General features: G+C 40.3%; 1 long non-coding RNA gene across 2 annotated transcripts; it reads left to right on the plus strand.

The window, feature by feature from the left end:
• Nucleotides 1-66: 66 nt before the first annotated feature.
• On the plus strand, nucleotides 67-18,145 carry LOC129832257 (uncharacterized). Of its 2 annotated transcripts, none has more exons than XR_008755892.1 (3): nucleotides 67-606; nucleotides 10,080-10,237; nucleotides 15,636-18,145. It is a non-coding gene; the product is annotated as an uncharacterized LOC129832257 (long non-coding RNA). The 2 variants fall into 2 exon arrangements; XR_008755893.1 differs by having other exon boundaries at nucleotides 67-435; nucleotides 15,636-17,854.
• Nucleotides 18,146-19,522: the final 1,377 nt, after the last annotated feature.

The raw sequence follows: 19,522 nt of genomic DNA on the forward strand, positions 1-19,522 counted from the left end.
TTGTCGCTCACCAGCGCCACTACTGTCTGCTCTCCGTATCTGTTACTATAGCAACAGCCTCACCATAGAGCATGCAACCATTCGAAACGGAAGGGGACGTGGTTGGTATTAGACACGAGATTCTTAAATCGCTTACATAAATAGATACTTCGATCAAATTTGAAATGAAAAATGTTGTCTACATTAAATGTGTTTAACGATATATCCTCAACTCTCACTAATTTAAAGTTAATGCCGTTTGTATAAGCCTACTATTGGTTTTGTTTACTATGCTGAATAATTATTGCAGTAAGGTGTCTTTCCCGAGCACGTGACACCTCATTAATACATGCATAGAAATATAATTACTAGAACTGACAACTTGGAGGGGAGAGAGGGTTGGAGGATGGAAATGGCGGCTAGTACTGCAGACGAAATGGAGGAAATGGAGAAAAGGTTGGTGAAGCAAATGGTGTGGTGGAATGCTAACGATATGGGTGTCAGTTCTGATGGTACGGAGCAGAAGGATGAGGGTCAAGCACCGGCATGGTCGGTAGTGGAAAGAAGAGAAATCATGATACAGAAAGCTGTGGATCATCTAGTAAACAAACGATAAAGAGGGACAAGGTAGGAATCAAGAGTAATGATGTGTTGGAGTGGAAAGTGGTGATAGTGTTTGATGAGACCACACGGTCTCACTTACACCCTATACGTCTAATGCTGTAGAGAAATAGATAGGTGAAGTGAAATTAGCCTGGTTCATTGGAAATGGTAGATTGTTAATATTGTGTGGTAGCCAGGCTCAGCAAGAGAAGATTCTGAAAATGGAAAAACTTAATGGAAAGAAGATTAAAAGCCATGTCCCTGGTGCTTATGCTAGATAGAGAGGAGGCATCACTGGGGTTCCAATATCTATGTCCACAGATAATATTAAAGAAAATGTGAAGAGTGATTGGGGCCAAAAGGTTGATCAGTAGGAAAGAGGGTCAAACAAGTGAAAGCTTATCAGTGATGCAGAGGTTTGAGAAAGTCTTGCAAGGAAAAGTACAGATAGGATTCCTTAGTTTCAATGTTAGAGAATTTGTCCCATATGCACTGCAGTGTTTTAAATACCAAATAATGGGACATGTAGCTGCTCAATGTAAAATAAATACAAAATATGTGTGGAGGTGCACATGATTACAGTGAATGTGGAAGCAATGTGAAGGTTAAGTTCTGTAATTGTGGGGGAGAACACAGTGCAGCATTTGGTGGATGCCAGTTACAGAGAGAGGCTCAGAGATATAGAATCAGTCATTATGTATCATATGCAGAGGCTGTAAAACAGATTGGTAGAACTACAGTTGAAGTCGGAAGTTTACATACACCTTAGCCAAATAAACTGAGTGTAAATGTTTCACAATTCCTGACATTTAATCCTAGTAAAAATACCCTGTTTTAGGTCAGGATCACCACTTTATTTGAAGAATGTGAAATGTCAGAAAAATATTGCAATGATTTATTTCAGCTTTTATTTCTTTCATCACATTCCCAGTGAGTCAGAAGTTTACATACACTCACTTAGTATTTGGTAGCATTGCCTTTTAAATTGTTTAACTTGGGTCAAACGTTTCGGGTAGCCTTCCACAAGCTTCCCACAATAACTTGGGTGAATTTTGGCCCATTCCTCCTGACAGAGCTGGTGTAACTGAGTCAGGTTTGTAGGCCTCATTGCTCACACACACTTTTTCAGTTCTGCGCACAGATTTTCTATAGGATTGAGGTCAGGGCTTTGATGGCCACTCCAATACCTTGACTTTGTTGTCCTTAAGCTATTTTGCCACAACTCTGGAAGTATGCTCGGGGTCAATGTCCATTTGGAAGACCCATTTGCGACCAAGCTTTAACTTCCTGACTGATGTCTTGAGATGTTGCTTCAATAGATCCACATAATTTTCCTCCCTCACGATAACATAGATTTTGTGAAGTGCACCAGTCCCTCCTGCAGCAAAGCACCCCCACAACATGATGCTGCCACCCCCGTGCTTCACGGTTGGGATGGTGTTCTTCGGCTTGCAATCCTCTCCCCTTTTCCTCCAAACATAATGGTCATTATGGCCAAACAGTTCTATTTTTGTTTCATCAGACCAGAGGACATTTCTCCAAAACATTGTTTTTATTTTCAAGGTAAAACAGAATTGTCCCAATCATGATTGATCATACATTCCAACACAGTAGGTAGTGGCATGCACTTTAAACGTTTCTTTGTGGACCACCATGATATTATAGAAGAACACTTGAAGGATTCAATGTGGAGAATGGAATGTAATCAGAGAAGAGGTGAAGTGAGGGGGAGAACTTGGCCGAAAATCTTTCTCTGGCAGGTGTAGTTTGTCGTGTTTTTCGCTCACCAAGGGTGGAGTTTTTGTATGGAGGTCAATGAGAGAGTGTTAAATTTAGTTGACAAAACCTATAATGGCTTATTTGCTACATGTGGCTTATTTGGTTAAATATATGTTTCTTAATGATTCTGTTACGAGTTTTTTTAAATTCAAAATACAGAACAATTTACATTGTTACATCAAACAAAACAGAACGCACGTACTAACAAGAAAATGCTAACATACAGAAATAAAGTAATAAAAAAATAAAATAAACAATTCTAGTGCAATTGTAATCACTGGAAGAAAAAAATTATGATTCAGTAAAATGTTATTCTTGTTATTCACTAGGGTTAATGTTTTAATAAAATAGTTACATTCAATCATGTATTAAGTACTTGGCATCAAGAATTTAAAAAAAATCACAATCATTTCAATGGTCTTGTTATCATTGCAATAGTAACATATTATATCCTTCATGTCAAAAACATGGGTAGTGTTCATAATGGTAAATAAGTATTTTGCAAGTTTTTCCAAAAATGATGACACAGATTTACATTCAAAGAACAAGTGAGACAGATTTTCACAGAAAATGCAGATATCATCAATAGCCACTGTGGTAAACCGTGGGGTGTTGGGTTGAGCGTGCAGAGATTGACACAGAGACAGGGAGGCTTTAGTCCACAAAAACAACTTTACTAAGACAGAAAATAAATATAACAAAGAAAATCACTTGGGTTTCGCTCGGTCCTTCTTCTCTACTTTTGCTTGGTGTCGGTCTCTCCCCCTCCTCTCCCGCGGTGTGCCACCGTGCTCCTTTTATTTGGCCTCCACGGCTGGTTGGCACTTTCCTCTAATTACCTCCACTTAGAGCTGTCCGTGTCGGGGTGCCCAGCTCCCGTATTCCCAGCAGAGGGAGCCAACGTCGCCTCACGTACCTCCCCTCTATTACCATCCCCCGGGGTAGACCTCCTGAGATACTACACCACACATTTGGATATCATAGAATTACATGGATATATCTTATGTAAAAAATTTACGTGCACTTCCTTAACTTTGTTTGGTATACGATATTTGTAAGGCCTTAACCATGCATTTTTCCAGACAATATCAGGAATAAGCATGTTCCAGAAAAAGTTTCCTCTCTGTGTAAGTTGTTTTTTTTTTAATGAAGAATTAGTCTTATATATTTATTACAACAAGATTTCTCAAGTAAGCCCACGCCTTCCAATCTGAGTTCTGGATAAACTTTGTGATCATCACCAAAGCTAAGATGAGATTTCATTCGTGTAGTTAGACCACTGGAAACGACTTTGATCACAGAACTAAACTCTGAAAGATATTGGAAACTCTTTCAATGTTATACATTTTTAAAATGTGAGAATATTACCCTTGTTGTCGAAAACATCAAGAACAAAGTCAGAATTCCTCACATGCCAGCTGGGGTAAAACAATTACTTATTCCTTACAGTTATGTCTGAATTATTCCACAAAATAGCTTTATGTGGGGAAAAATTGTGCAGGAAACCTATTTTCCAGGCCATTAAAACTTGTTGGTGAAACCTAGCCAATTTAGCGGGTAATCTTTCAGGAATATAATTACATTTCAGTAAAAATTGAAGACCTCAACTTATTAAACACATTATTTGGAATGAACTACCACATTGCATCAGTACTGATCAAACATCTTTTCAACTAATTGATCTTGAAAGTGTTATTTATGTCACAAAATCCAACACTTCCAGAACGCCTTCACCTCTTTTATGAGAGGACTGACTTTTTTTGTTTGTGAGACTTATTTTTCCAGATGAAGTCAAGAAAGGTCTTATTGATCTCTTTACAAGTAGCAGGATTTACAAATAAAGATAATGAGGGGTACAAAAAATGAGACAGTCCCTCTGCCTTGGACAGAAGTACTTTCCCAAGTATAGAAAGATCTCTTTTTAGCCAATTATTAAATATATTTTTGCTTTTCTTAATTTTAGGAGAGAAATTCATATGTTGTCTGACTAAGTGTTTTTTTGTATTCCTAAATATTTAACAGTCATTAACAGGAATATTTTCTATTTCTTTTATCAGAGTCAAATAAACATACGATTTCACATTTGGAAACATTCAGTTTTAATCCTGATGCAATAGAAAATGCAGTTATAGCATTAAGGGCATGGACGACCTGGTCTTTGTCTCTTAAGAAAAGAGTAGTAACATCAGCCAGTTGGGAAATGTTGATTTCTTTGTTAAAAATTGTTAATTCCGTTGTTACGAGTGTACTGACATAAGTAGGACGCGTGACATCACGGCAACTTTGTGAAAAAACACTATATCGGTGTTGTGCCTGGATGTCACTATTTACCACAGACACAAAGTCTTAAACCCCGCCCATTTCTACAATTTATATATTTTTTTTACCTTTATTTAACTAGGCAAGTCAGTTAAGAACAATGCACATTTTAGTTGTCATGATTTTTTACGATATAGCCACGATATCTTTGACTTTCGACAGTGGTAACTAGTGGAAACCGTTGTGCCTGTTGTTCACACGCGTATCTTCCCTCTCATTGGTTAGAATGTTCCCACCTGATCTTGCCTCCTCCGACTGACTTCCATTTTTGAATACATGTATTTTAATTGTTAGAGCGGACACTAGAGCATCTGGTCAATATAATGGATAATCTGTGATGCATCTTTACTTCGATTTTAGTCAACAGAACGCACAAATATTTAATTTTAAGCTGTTGATAGGCTACATGCAATATTTATTGTTACGAATGAGAAGTTACCAATTTCCTCTTATATTTTATCAAGGCCACATGTTCCAAGACATTGATATATAATTTTATGAAAGGTTGCATGTCATACCTGATAGGCCCAAAAATGCCAAACCTGCAACGTGTCTACAAATAATATTGGTGATTTCACGGATTATATTTTCCTATCACTAGAGGGCGATATTGCACTTGTCTTTATCACTCCATTGAATCTCAATAGTCTACCGGAAGAAGAATCAGACTGTCTATCCCTCTTTCCATATAACTATAGCAATGCTCTAAGACATCTCCAGCAGTTGACTACAGAGATGATCAGTACACAGTGAGGATGTCATAATAGTTATTTTAGTCAGATGGGTTGCCTCCCGTAATATTCCAGCTAGGTCTGGGATTTCCGAGAGTACCCAGCTAGCACATTTGGTTCCTTGGAAGTTGTGGGAACGTATGTTTTTGGTTCTCGAACAATTTGAGAACATGACTTTAAAAACAAGCACCAGGAAACCTGAAGGAAACGTTTTGCTGAAGTACTGAAATTCCCACAGAAGAATGTTGTTTCTTAACGTTCTTGGGACGACTTGAGAACATGACTTTAGAACCATGAGCAAACCTGTATGAAATGTAATGCTGAATTACTGACATTCCCACAGAAGAATGCTATTACTTAACATTGTCTGAACTTTTTGAGAACATTCCCAATGCCAAACCAGTTGGAGAACATTACTAGAACATTACTAAAATTGTAAACATATTTAGGAAATGTTCTGTTAAAGTAATGAAATACCAAGAAAATAAAACATTTGGGGGTCAAGTTAAATGTGATGAGAATAATCCTAAGGCAAGGAACTACTCTGAACCATTCCCAGAAAGTTGTGGAAAGGTTATATAAAAGAACCATTGGACAACCACGCCCTCACCTAGCCCTAAGAAACACATGCAAGGTTCCCAGAACGTTAGGAGAAGGTTATTTTTCAAACAGCCAAACAAATGAAATCAAAACTAAGATTATTTGTCACGTGTACAGGCTCTAACCAATAGTGCAAAAAAGGTATTAGGTGAACAATAGGTAAGTAAAGCAATAAAAACAGCAGTAAAAAGTAAAAATAACAGTAGCGAGGCTACATACAGACACCGGTTAGTCGGGCTGATTGAGGTAGTATGTAGATATGGTTAAAGTGACTATGCATATATGATGAACAGAGAGTAGCAGTAGCGTAAAAGAGGGGTTGGCGGGTGGTGGGTTTTTACAGGGGAATGTTATGTACAGTGCATTCAAAGTATTCAGACCCCTTCCTTGTTTCCACATTTAGTTACGTTACAGCCTTATTCGAAAAATGATAAAAATGTTTTCCCTCATCAATCTACACACAATACCCCATAATGACAAAGCGAAAACAGGTGTTTAGAAATACCTTATTTACATAGGTATTCAGACCCGTTGATATGAGACTCGAAATTGAGCTCTGGTGCATTGTGTTTCCATTGATCATCTTTGAGATGTTTCTACAACTTGATTGGGGTCCACCTGTGGTAAATTCAATTGATTGGACATAATTTGGAAAGGCACAAACGTGTCTATATAAGGTTCCACAGTTGGCAGTGCATGCCAGAGCAAAAACCAAGCCATGAGGTCGAAGGAATTGTCTCTAGAGCTCAGAGACAGTATTGTGTCGAGGCACAGATCTGGGGATGGGTACCAAAAAATGTCTGCAGCATTGAAAGTCCCCAAGAACACAGTGGCCTCCATCATTCTTAAATGGAAAAAGTTTGGAACCACCAAGATTGTTCTTAGAGCTAGCCTTCCTTGCCAAACTGAGCAATCAGGGGAGAAGGGCCTTGGTCTGGGAGGTGACCAAGAACTCGATGGTCACTCTGACAGAGCTCCAGAGTTCCTCTGTGGAGATGGGAGAACCTTCCAGAAGGACAACCATCTCTCAGCACTCCACCAATCATGCCTTGGGGATTTATTGTGGGGATTTATTTCAGCAACAGGGACTGGGAGACTAGTCAGGATTGAGGGAAAGATGGACGAAGGAAAGTACAGAGAGATCCTTGATGAAAATCTGCTCCAGAGTGCTCAGGACCTCAGCCTGGGACGAAGGTTCAACTTCCATCAGGACAACAACTATAAGCACACAGCCAAGACAAAGCAGGAGTGGCTTCGGGACAGGTCTCTGAATGTGCTTGAGTGGCCCAGCCAGAGCCCGGACTTGAACACAATTTAACATCTGGTGAGACCTGAAAATAGCTGTGCAGCAACACTCCCCATCCAACCTGACAGAGCCTGAGAGGATCTGCAGAGAAGAATCGGAGGAACTCCCTAAATACAGGTGTGCCAAGCTTGTAGCGTCATACCCAAGAAGACTTGAGTTTGTAATCGCTGCCAAAGGTGCTTCAACAAAGTACTGAGTAAAGGGTCTGAATACTTATGTAAATGTGATATTTCTAAAAACCAATTTTTCTTTGTCATTATGGGTTATTGTGTTAAGATTGAGGGGGGGGGGGGGACAATTTCATCCCCTTTTAGAACAAGTCTGTAACGTAACAAAATGTGGAAATAGTGAAGGGGTCTGAATACTTTCTGAATGCACTGTAAATGTTCTCTAACACACCAAAATATTATGTTATTGGGTTAATTGAACGTTCTCAGAACTGTGATGTTCCCTAAAGGTTCTCCTTTGGTTATTAGAAAAATTACTTTCCCACAACATGAAGCATGGAGGAGGAGGTGTGGTGTTTTTTTTTTTTGCTGGTGACACTGTCTGTGATTTATTTAGAATTCAACTTAACCAGCATGGCTACAGCATTCTGCAGTGATACGCCATCCCATCTGGTTTGCGCTTAGTGGAACTATCATTTGTTTTTCAACAAGATAATGACCCAACACACCTCCAGGCTGTGTATGGGCTATTTGACCAAGGATAGTGATGGAGTGCTGCATCAGATGTTCTGGCCTCCACAATCACCCGACCTCAACCCAATTGAGATGGTTTGGGATGAGTTGGACCGCAAAGTTAAGGAAAAGCAGCCAACAAGTGCTCAGCATATGTGAGAACTCCTTCAAGACTGTTGGAAAAGCATTCCAGGTGAAGCTGGTTGAGAGAATGCCAAGAGTGTGCAAAGCTACCATCAAGGCAAAGGGTGGCTACTTTGAATAATCTAAAATATACTTTGATTTGTTTAGCACTTTTTTGGTTACTACATGAGTCCATGTGTTATTTCATCGTTTTTATGTCTTCACTATTATTCTACAAAACCCTGGATTGAGTAGGTGTGTCCAAACTTTTGACTGGTACTGTACAAGGTTGATTAAATTGTTATTTAGTATCTAGCTAACAATCCAGTTTGTATGAAATGGATGGCTATAGGCTCACTTATCATCTAGTTCATTACCATCAAACACAATTAAGCACAAGAACACACACAATGATTACAGTAACAAAGAATATTTAATTTAAAATCATTGTCATTCATTACTTCGTCCTTTTATGTTTCACGGGAGTTCGAGCTAGCGATCAGCAGGCAGATACGACTGCTCCATGCGCTTTGAGAACTACTACAGACTTCAAACAAAGCTGTTTTTCTAATAATGTATTTATTAGAAAGATGTCCGTTTGGGTTCAGAAAGCGTTTTGCTTGTCATAAAATTTGCCCAAAATGTACTACTGTTGCTGTTTGTGGGGGAAATCCCATGGGCACCAATACAATAACAGCTGGCTCAGGTCTACTTAACGGAAAGATTCACCCATATTGAATGTTATATCGTATTTGTGCATATCTGAGTGATGTTCTATCGATTCCCGGGGTCATTTCGTGTGTCTCTGAGCTATTCGCCGTTCAAGCAGGCAGAAATAAAGCCGGTATGACAAGTTTTGCTCATATGATCAGATCATCATGTGATCATTTTCTGCCTGTATTTCTGCCTGTTTGAATGGCGAATTGCTCATGTACACATGGAAACATCGCTTCAATATTCAAAATGGGCGAATCTTTCCTTCAATAACCCCCCCCCCCCCCCCCCCCTCCAACATTCCCGCTCGCCCCACCCACCAGAAAAAAACAATGAGGTGTCTCGGTTTCTATACGGTGCCTGTTACGGCACAACAAAACTACGCTAGAGGGCAAACATGGACTGATGTTTTATGAATATCCTATAGGACAGGTTACATTGCATTGTGTTGGGGGTTTATCTGTCCATGTATTGCTGTAGGCCTACATGCAGTAAACAGTACATTGCAGATTACAATGCACTTCAACAGTCTTTTCTTTGTATTATTCATTAGAAAGTAACATACCTTGCTCTATGGTCTTTTTAAATCTCCAGTTCTGAATTTCCATGTTTTTTTTTATGATTCTGTCTAGGCAGAATTAGGGACAGTAAATCCAACTGACTTCTTCAGACTTCCAAAACAGACTGAAGCTGAATCATTTTGTAATGCATCTTATCTCCAGATCGTTTAAATACAGATGGGTGTTTATTAGAATGGGTGTAAAGAGCAAACTTGGCAAGCTGACCTCATGCAGGATATACAGAACACCAATCTTAACCCCGAGATAAAGCTCAGACAGTCACACACAGTTTGAATGAAACCCCTGGTCAAATATATGTACAGATAAATATTGGGTTCTATTGTAATTCAACCAATATGAAAGAAACAAGTGAAATCTCATCTAAATAAATTTGAGTTGAGGGAATGATAACAGGCCTCGTTTAGGCTTCTGTCACATCTCTATCTCGTGTCCGGTGTAGAGAGAACTGTAGAGGGAGCTGCCTCACAGCATATAGCAACCACCTTCCATTCCATTCCTCACATCTCTTGTATCTCCATTGATCAGAGGTCCATTACCTTAGTCGTTCATTCTGAGACTAGATGATGAGTGGAAATGCATATATAAAAGTATCACACTGGCTCTCAACAATGTCAGTGTGCATTATATGATGTTGATTGATCCTCCATTTTTCTCTGACCCACAGGTCCCAGGTCCCGAGAACCTTTTTATTCTCACTCAACAGCTTCATCATTACTCAAGGCCACAATGGAACAGAATAGTGCACCTTAGTGGATCTTGACTAATCTGAGAGCAGAGTACTGGTGCACACGGATGGCATCGCTTAAGAAAATCTCAAGGAAGGTGAGGCTCGCCGTATGAGCACAGCATGCTAACACAGCACTTAAAGTGAAAACCGAAAGGTAACACTATACAGAAATGGCCAGTGAGAACCTTATTTCTGTACAGGAGGAGGCGATGCCAAAGTGCACTCAGACAACTGACCCTAGTTTTTGACTGCTTCAGATTGAGATAGATAACGTATGCTAGAGAGAGAGACATGGTAAATAATGTTATATGGTCTGGCAGTCCTATTAGTAGTCCAGCGCCTCTACATTACACCTCTCCCTGTGATAAGAATGAGATTCACATTTCATTGACTTGCTTTAATGCGCATGAATTTGTCTTCCGGATGCACTTAGTCAGTTTGATTTCCATTTTGCCTGGAGGAGCTTTGGGAAGTCACGCAGCGAGCCTCCCGCTGAGGCCTAGTGCAGAAAAACCAAACCAGAGGCAGCTCTCCTATCTCTAGATAGGGTTTTAGCAGGCTCTGATTACGCCTGAGTATGTGCATCCACCTCACAGACCTCTCAACAGGGAGCAGACAGACAGAAAGAGCACCAATGCTACTGGATAGACTCATGTCTGCTCCATGCTCCTGGCCAAGATGGACATGTTTTACATTGGACATGTTTTTAGATCTTCAGGAGATACGCATCCAACCAATGGGTAGAATATTATTTGTGCCTTCCCTGGATCAAACCCAATATTATATAAAGCCCTCTTGTTCAAACACAATGAAATTGATGCATACAGTACAGTAGCTTTTTGTGCACAATATCTTTTTTTACCAATGATTTTGTACTCATGGAATAGTATTTTGCTCTGAATATGTCTTCCTTTTGCATTTGGGGGATTAAAAGATGGAGAGGTCACTGGCACCAAAGAAAGGACATAGCTATTATAAGGGACAGCACCGTTGACATAAGCATTGGAAACACGCCATTGACTCCCTGTGCGGAAAAGTCTCCGTAGACCTCAAATGCTGCCTTACTGAAATCCACGGCCACATCTGACAATTGACAGGAGTGATGTATGTCTGGCGCTGGCACTGTAACCACAGCCAGTCTGGGAGGAGAAAGGTGCCAAATGACTTGCATATACGGCTTTTACACTTGGAAATGAGCTGTCTTGGAAATGAGCTGTCAATAAGACCGTACAAATCTGCAAAATGGCAATTCAACTTAATGCAAGATGATGATAATAGCACAATACCTCAAAAATATTAGATTAGGAGTGACAAGAAAATGTGCAACACAATGCAGGGAAATCATTCTAGAAAGCAATTAAACGAATCCAATGCCTGCACAGCTCCAGAGCACATTATTACTAACCCTGACAAAAATGTTGCATCTATGCATTGACCTCTAAAGTTATACAGTTGGGATAGAAGGTGAGGATCTATTGCACCTCTCTGCGGATAGTGTAAGAGAATTGCCCCATGGGAGCTGGGGCTCTTGCTTTTCAGGGGATTTTGGATCCTATCCAAGACTGTCAGAGCACAGAGCAGCGGTAGTGTCTCTTCCTCCACCTTTAGAATGTACTGCTGATTAATACTTCCTGTATTCGAATACGATTCTCTTGTGAGCCTGCTGTATGCAGATTTCAGACAGACAAAAACCTCTCCCATTTTATAGTGAAAATGCTTTCTTGTTGAGGTTGCTGTGCTTGGCGGAATGAGAATGCGTTGCAGGCTACAGTGCTGCTAAAGTAATTCAGGTGCACTAAAATGGTCCAGTGACACAGGCACACATGTTTTGACCAACCGGCTGCTAGGTAAACCTTGCATGCCTTCCACCGTGTCCAGAATCATTAACGAGTGTGACATCATAATCACCTTTAACACACTCCACATTTACATTTACATTACATTTTAGTCATTTAGCAGACGCTCTTATCCAGAGTGACTTACAGTAGAGTGCATGCATTTTACATTACATTACATTTTACATACTGAGACAATGATATCCCTACCGGCCAAACCCTCCCTAACCCGGACGACGCTATGCCAATTGTGCATCGCCCACATTTCTCACACGACTGCCAGGATGTGTTCTTTTTACCTCCTGAAGGAGTCTGTTCTTGTATCACCACGAGAGAGGATAACAAGTCTATTCAGTGGTTCCATTAAGAGGGTGGTTTGTGTATGGAGGATGAGTGATGCTCCGATTGTGCTGGCTGCCTGGATGCAGCTGTGTACTGAGCGGTGGGCCTGTTTGTATATCTCCCTCACTGCAGACTTTTATTGGCAATGCACATGCTCTAATTATCCCTCTGCTGGCTGTTTGCAGTTATTTACTGTGTGTACCCAAAAGCCACAGAATTTACACCACTTTATATACGGGGTGGGTCTAATCCTGAATGCTGATTGGTTAACACCGCATTCCAGCCGGTGTCTATTCCACAGGTTACCACCGGCTAAATCTATGACGTTAAAATGCCTATTTACTCTGTTCCAATTGACTGCGCAATCCACTGTCTCATCAGCCTTTCAGGGAATTTATAAATTTGATCTCCATTATAAAAGCATCTAGACATAATCTCACATTTCTTTTAGACTAATATTTCGTTTTCAACAGCAGAGATTTATATAACCTTTTTGTCTGTCTCTACAACATTTGCAACATTGTTTCAATATTCAAATTTGTCCCATAGTAATGAACTTGTCGGGACAAGACAGACCAGCAGGCAGCATTTCTCAGCCAGTCAAAATCATGAATCAGCTGGCATCATTATTATGGATATATACAAATATATGTAAATTGAAAAAAGGTAAAATGAAACGAAGTGCAGCTAGTTTGCAGTCTTTCCAGCTTCATTTTGAAGTGATTGTGTTAGCTGTGTTGTTGGCTAGCTCCTCTGAACATCAGTATCCTGACTAGTAAGCACATTTTCAATGCCAGGCGAAATTGCGCCTCATTAGCTCATTGTTATGGATGTATCCAAATAAATTCACTAGAAAACAGCTTAAACAAATGTAAATGCAGCTATGCTGACATTCTTGCTGCACTTTTTGATGTGACTGTAAGTTAGCTGTAGTTGGCTAGCTAGCAAGCAAGGGATAATAACATTGCCAGGCAGTATGGCAATGGAACATTTAGAACAAATGACTGGGTCACGGCCATAGATACAAAACAAAAAGCCCGAACGACTGGGTCGCGTCTCTAGCAACCGAACCGATAGAACGAATGATTCTAGCAACCCTAGATTTGTGTCGGGACTACAGTTGAAGTCGGAGGTTTACATACACCTTAGCCAAATACATTTAAACCCAGTTTTTCACAATTCCTGACATTTAATCCTAGTAAAAAAAATCCCTGTTTAAGGTCAGTTAGGATCACCACTTTATTTTAAGAATGTGAAATGTCAGAATAATAGTTGAGAGAATGATTTCTTTCAGCTTTTATTTCTTTCATCACATTCCCAGTGGGTCAGAAGTTTACATACACTCAATTAGTATTTGGTAGCATTGCCTTTAAATTGTTTAACTTGAGTCAAACTTGAGTCAAACGTTTTGGGTAGCCATCCACAAGCTTCCACAAGCTTCCTTTGGCCCATTCCTCCTGACAGAGCTGGTGTAACTGAGTCAGGTTTGTAGGCCTCTTTACTCACACACGCTTTTTCAGTTCTGCCCACAAATGTTCGATAGGATTGAGGTCAGGGCTTTGTGATGGCCACTCCAATACCTTGACTTTGATGCACTGAAGCCATTTTGCCACAACTTTGGAAGTATGCTTGGGGTCATTGTCCATTTGGAAGACCCATTTGCGACAAAGCTTTAACTTCCTGACTGACGTCTTGAGATGTTGCTTCAATATATCCACATAATTTTCCTGCCTCATGATGCCATCTATTTTGTGAAGTGCATCAGTCCCTCCTGCAGCAAAGCACCCCCACAATATGATGCTGCCATCCCCGTGCTTCACGGTTGGGATGGTGTTCTTCGGCTTGCAAGCATCTCCCTTTTTCCTCCAAACATAACGATGGTCATTATGGCCAAACAGTTCTATTTTTGTTTCATCATGCCAGAGGACATTTCTAAAAAAGTACGATCTTTGTCCCCATGTGCAGTTGCAAACCGTAGTCTGGCTTCTTTATGGGGGTTTTGGAGCAGTGGCTTCTTTCTTGCTGAGCGGCCTTTCAGGTTATGTCGATATAGGACTTGTTTTACTGTGGATATAGATACTTTTGTACCTGTTTCCTCCAGCATCTTCACAAGGTCCTTTGCTGTTGTTCTGGGATTGATTTGCACTTTTGGCACCAAAGTACGTTCATCTCTAGGAGACAGAGCGGTATGAGCGGTATGACGGCTGCGTGGTCCTATGGTGTTTATACTTGCATACTATTGTTTATACAGATGAACGCGGTACCTTCAGGCGTTTGGAATTGCTCCCAAGGATGAACCAGACTTGTGGAGGTCTACAATTGTTTTCTGAGGTCTTGGCTGATTTCTTTTGATTTTCCCATGATGTCAAGCAAAGAGGCACTCAATTTGAAGATAGGCCTTGAAATACATCCACAGGTACACCTCCAATTGACTCAAATGATGTCAATTAGCCTATCAGAAGCTTCTAAAGCCATGACATCATTTTTGTTTAAAGGCACAGTCAACTTAGTGTATGTAAACTTCTGACCCACTGGAATTGTGATACAGTGAAATAATCTGTCTGTAAACAATTGTTGGAAAAATTACTTGTCATGCACAAAGTAGATGTCCTAACCGACTTGCCAAAACTACAGTTTAACAAGAAATTTGTGGAGTGGTTATAAAACAAGTCTATGTAAGCTTCCAACTTCAACTGTATATCTTGTGGAATGATGAAATATAGTATGATTAAATTCAGCAAAATACATTTTTTGAATATGTTGGTAACCCGTTGTGTAAAAGTGATAATGCCCTCGAAGCCAGCGTTTGGAGGATATATTGGCACTGTTTGACTTTGTCTCGGTCCTAACAACACCCGTGCCAATACTGTATATGCTCCAAACACCGGCTTCGAGGGCATTATCACTTAATTGACTGCTTAACGGAAAGCCTGCCGTCACAGGATACTTGATTTAGTTGTGTTGGGAGAGGAGCAGGTTCAGTGAAGGAACCAATTCCACTTCCCCACTTGGTTAGGTTAACATACATTTATTGGACTGTGGTCTCTGCTGTATTTTTGTGATTATTACCATGCCCTACCTTTTGGCTGAACCCCATTACTTGTACATGTTTAGTATAGGGTGTCAGTATGTACACTATAACTGTACTGTATATAAGTTTAGTATAGGGTGTTAGTAGGTACACTATATAACTGTACTGTATATAAGTTTATTATAGGGTGTCAGTAGGTACACTATATAACTGTACTGTATATAAGTTTAGTATAGGGTGTCAGTATGTTCACTATATAACTGTAGCAATGTTTTTTCCTTTCAGGACACTGCAGTACTCTCTTGGATTGGCTGGATCAGCAGTAGGGGACACAGAGACCACAGGAAGTAGAAGTGGGCTCCGAAACCAGACTTTATCTAACATTTCTTTATCCAATAAACTCCCCCGTTCATTCCATGCCTCTCCTTGTGCTGTGACCACAAACAAATCGGTTTCGTAAACCCTGTTGCATTTTGAGTTAAACTTAGTCTGTTATTGATGCTAATCATTTCAATCTGTTCAAAATTATGCTGAACAGAAAGGTTCAGGTTTATTTAAAAAGTGTTTTAGGTGTTAATATGCCAAAATGCAATAGAAATATTTTTACAAAATTGCACCGGAGTGATGTTTTGTATGATGGAATGTGGCCCAGTGTCAGACGAGAGGATGACTCACTCAGTGAGATCAAATACTGTATCTTGAGGAATATGACAATATCCTGTGGCTTTAGAGGGCTAGAGATGTTTTTGTGTAGCATTATTTTCGGAGGGGAACATGAATGTTCTGGCGGAATAACTCATTTTGGCGTTGATGATGATATTATTTGCTCTTCCAGATCACTGTCTTTCATATCAAATCACAAGTGAACACAAATGTTGTTTGTTTTTTGGTGCCTTTTCTTCCTGCCGCCAAGCCAACCCAGACAAAGCCACTGGTCCAATCACTTTGTGAAGCACCAACCGTGCTCAATGATCCATGCTGCCAGTCTGTTGATGAGGGCTGGACTAGATTAATTGACTATCTGTCCATTTCAAGGGAAACCTATCCCTTCCCATCAATATCAGCATTTAGAACAGTTAGTGAAAACAAAGCTGAAGCTCTTTTCTCAGATATCGGGTCAATGCCCTTCATTACGCAAGTGTACACTTACCCTAACCAAGTGCATTCGGAAAGGATTCAGACCCCTTGACTTTTTCCACATTTTGTTACGTTACAGCTTTATTATAAAATGTATTACATTTTTGTTTTCCTTTCAGCCTACACAAAATACCCTATAATGACAAAGCAAAAACAGGTTTTTAGAATTTTTTTGAATAAAAAAAAAAGGAAATATCACAGTATTCATGCCCTTTACTCAGTACTTTTTTGAAGCACCTTTGGCAGTGATTACAGACCAAAAAGGTGCTTCAACAAAGTCTCCCTGACCAAAGTACCTTCTCCCCTGATTGCTCAGTTTGGCCCCACGGCCAGCTCTAGGAAGTGTGTTGGTGGTTCCAAACTTCTTCCATTTAAGAATGGCCACTGTGTTCTTGGAGACCTTCAATTGCATACATTTTTTGGTACTCTTCCCCAGATCTGTGCCCTCGACACAATCCTGTCTCTGAGATCTACGGACAATTCCTTCGACCTCATGGCTTGGTTTTTGCTCTGACATGCATTGTCAGCTGTGCGACCTTATATAGACAGGTGTGTGCCTTTCCAAATCATGTCCAATCAATTGAATTTACCACAGGTGGACTCCAATCAAGTTGTAGAAACATCTCAAGGATGATCAATGGAAACAGGATGCACCTGAGCTCAATTTCGAGTCTCATAGCAAAGGGTCTGAATACCTATGTAAATAAGGTATTTCCGTTTTAAATTTTTCATAAATTAGCAAACATTTCTAATAACTGTTTTTGCTTTGTCATTAAGGGGTATTGTGTGTAGATTGATGAGGAACAAAATGTATTTAATACATTTTAGAATAAAGCTGTAATGTAACAAAATGTGGAAAAGGGAAGGGGTCTGAATATTTTCTGAATGCTCTGTACTACACTGAGTGTACAAAACATTAGGAACACCTTCCAAATATTGGGACAATTCGTCGGGACATGGACTCTACAAGGTGTCAAGCGTTCAACAGGGATGCTAGCCAATGTTGACTCCAATGCTTCCCACAGTTGTGTCAAGTTGGCTGAATGTCCTTGGGTGGTGCGCTATTCTTGATATATACTGGAAACTGTTTAGCATGAAAAACCGAGTAAGTAACATCAATAAGGGATCATACCTTACACCTGGATTCACCTGATCAGTCTATGTCAAGGAAAGAGCAGGTGTTCCTAATGTTTTGTACACTCAGTGTACAAATTACAGTATGAGCCTGTCTTGACTGCAGCTGTACAGAAGACCCCCAACCTTACTAATGACAATATGCCCCGATGCATACACTCTATTGATGCAAGTCCACTGCCTTGGGTGTGATGAAAGTGCTCTGCAAATTAAATGAATTATTATTACTCACAGTTCTTTCCCTTCTCCTCATGCTCTTTTCCCACATGCCATACCACACTTCTCAGATGGCTGGTCAGAGAGACTATGCTTGCCATTGCTGGAGAGGGGCCAAAGGGACCCCTGAAGGACCCCCACCTGCAGGAAAAGTGCTCTAAACAGGCAAAAATACATCTCAGCCTCATGGCAAAATATGTAATAGCAAAATGTTCTCTCACTCATGGCAGGGTGTGTGAATAGCAGGATATTGACAATAAAACTGCACATTTATTTCTTTGGCCCATGGCAAAATGTGTAGAATTGCAGGAATTTTGCTGTTTTCTTTTGGGGTTGGCCCCCCCCCCCCCCCCCCACACACACAAAACTGTGCTACACCACTGGTGTGTGTGTGCATAAGTGTGTGTATGCGGGTGTGTGTATGCATGTGAAAGGAACTGTAGCGAAGACCCACAGCTTAGAATGGTAATCCATTATTATGTGTGTTCAGAATACAGTATTATCTCACATTCACAGATACAGCGATAATGACACAATTGCTCTTTTTTTCATCACGTCATTAGCTACACTGGAGTGTTTGACAGGACCCCAGGCCTAACATCAATCCAGTGAAGAAGTGTGAACGTGAATAAGAATATGAAGTCAATGGAAGAGACCAGCTTCACCCACAGTGTTTACATGCTGGCTTTGTTCCAGCACTCCAGTGCCACTACTATGACTCTTTGCATTTGGCGTGGATGCCCCACTGTGCTGCCCCCGGAACACCGGACTGTCTACCTTTAACATCCAGGAGCTTAACAGGGTGGGGATTCTACCTTTAACATCCAGGAGCTTAACAGGGTGGCCGAAATGCCTCTGAGCACTGCTGCTCAACTCCACTCCAAAGCACCAACACCAGCCTGGTCTCATAGGCTGGACGTAACATAGTACATGTAAATCCGGGACACTCAAATTAGTATGATATGTTACGTTTGGTATGGTTACATGAGACAGAAGGTTACTTAAGGCAAAAACAAAAGTTGTGGGGTTGGTTGTGTATAATGCAAATACCTAGCAACCCATAGGTTGCGTGTTCGAATCTCATCACGGATTACTTTAATATTTCAGCTAATTAATAACTTTGCAACTACTTAGCATGTTCGCTAACCCTTCCCCTAACCTTAACACTTTAACCTAATGTTTAACCTTAACATCTATTTATTTAATTTATTTAACCTTTATTTAACTAGGCAAGTCAGTTAAGAACAAATTCTTATTTACAATGATGGCCTACACCGGCCAAACCCAGACAACGCTGGGCCAATTGTGCGCGGCCCTATGGGACTCCCAATCATAGCTGGTTGTGATGCAGCCTGGAAAAGCCCTAGCCTAGTTTCAAGTTTTAATGTCACAGTGAAATGCCTTACTTGCAAGCCCTAACCCTAATAATGCAGTAATCAATAACGTAACACTGTAACACTAAAAATAACAAGGTAGAACAAAAACACAAGCTGTAAGAATAAGAAGAACACAAAGTAAGTAAACATACTATATACAGGGTCAGTTCCAGTACCTTATTACAATGTGCAGTGATACTGGATCGATAGAGGTAGATACAGTTGAAGTCGGAAGTTTACATACACTTAGGTTGGAGTCATTAAAACTTATGTATTTCAACCACTCCACCAATGTCTTGGTAACAAACT

The sequence above is a fragment of the Salvelinus fontinalis genome, chromosome 33 (genome assembly GCF_029448725.1).
Source record: "Salvelinus fontinalis isolate EN_2023a chromosome 33, ASM2944872v1, whole genome shotgun sequence".
Classification (NCBI taxonomy): Eukaryota; Metazoa; Chordata; class Actinopteri; order Salmoniformes; family Salmonidae; genus Salvelinus; species Salvelinus fontinalis.